The sequence below is a fragment of the Rhea americana genome, unplaced genomic scaffold (assembly GCF_003343005.1).
Source record: "Rhea americana isolate MKP2758 unplaced genomic scaffold, rheAme1 scaffold_43, whole genome shotgun sequence".
In the NCBI taxonomy this organism is placed as follows: domain Eukaryota; kingdom Metazoa; phylum Chordata; class Aves; order Rheiformes; family Rheidae; genus Rhea; species Rhea americana.
Window position 1 is genome coordinate 2,218,583 of NW_028186568.1, and position 1,637 is coordinate 2,220,219.

The window sequence follows — 1,637 nt, forward strand, 5'->3', positions numbered from 1 at the left end:
AAAAATGCCTCTTAGTGAAGTGGAGGCAAAGGCTGTCTACTTTAGCAACTAATGTGGAACACAAGAAAATTTTAGAGTGTTTTGAGGGATAGGAAGAGTTCTTTCAGACTGTCTTGTCTAGTCCCATGACTTGAAACCCTTTAGTGGTTGGAGTTGTTCATTAGGTGGGATCTGGTTTATTTTCATCTGAAAAGAATCTGGGCTCAAAAGCCAACCCACAATATGAACCAAAGCATAGTAGTAGAGTTGACTGGGAAATTCACTTCAAAGATGTGCTCCTGATCTGAACTGAAACAGTAACATGGAAGTATTTTAAATGTCAGCAAAGCCTTTCCAGCACAGCAGGCCATCTCGTGAAGTACTGAGATGCAGAAACCAAACATGCAAGCCAGCTCAGGTGTTTACTTCTGTAAAAGGGACAAGTACAAATCATAGTAAGATCACAAAATGCTCTGCTTCTGCCTTAGAAGTGAGAYCTTAATTTCCATGCAGATCCTTACTGAAATAGTTCACAGACATTTCTCACAATGTGGACCATATTTTAGTAAATGGTTTGTTTTCTTAGACTGCTATTAGCAAAGACCAGGGACAATTTTTGATGTTTTTCTAGCTCTGAGAGCATAATCATATTGTAAATGCCTATTAGTAGGCATGTGATAGCTTTATACAGAAGTTTCATACATCATCTGTGCCTTACTTAATATAAATTCCCAAATTAGTTCTTTTTGTGCCCAAAATGCAGTTGTCTGGGAAAAAAATGCCTGAAATATTTGTAATATGAACAAACTAGGTTATTGTAGGGCAATTGCTTAGAAAGCAATGTTTAGTCTGAAAAAAAAAAACGGAGGAGGTTGCTACGTGCATTATTTTGTTATTGCAGCATTTCTTGAGCTCTATGCTGTAATTTTTGTTCTAACATCTAAGAAGCTGAATGAAATGCAGGAGATGGGATTGTATCATTTGAAAACATCAGAAACATCAAATTATTGACAAGCTGTTCTTTAGCCTCTCTCTTTAACTGCAAATATTAGTAGGAAAAAAATGTCTTTGAACTCAGAAGCAACGTTTTGCAGAYGAAAGCTTACTTCTGGATGTTTGAGAGCAGCTTATGCAAACTGWGAGGGAAATACATACTTTAGCAATCCTGGAAAAGAATTTGGCAGGAGTATAAATCCTAATCTCTGCTCCATTCTCATTGCACACAAGTTGTTTTTTTCATTCTATTCCTCCTGAAACACAATTCCTTGGAGTGAAAAGAAAATTCTACCCTCCATCCCCTTTTTCCCCCCTCTTTTTCTCTTGGGAAGAATCCAAGCACGTGAGCCAGAAGGAAAACTTGGTGAGCTTTGAAAGATTCCTGATTTGGACAGCCAGGGGCCAGGTCTGTGTGAGATTAGACAAAGCCATAAAGAGGCTAGACCTAAACATTTTGTAGTCTATGCTCCTCTTCAATTGTCCACAGTGGCTGTGGAACAGAAAGTGAGGCAAGTATAATTCAATCTAACCTTGCAAAATGTAAATCTTTTGTTATTTTGCAGACTCTTAAGTTAGTGTCTGTTCATAGTRCTAGATTTCTAAATCAGGTTTTTAGTCATATGTAAAGCCACCAGCCAAGAATGTGCTTGTCCAACCTTACT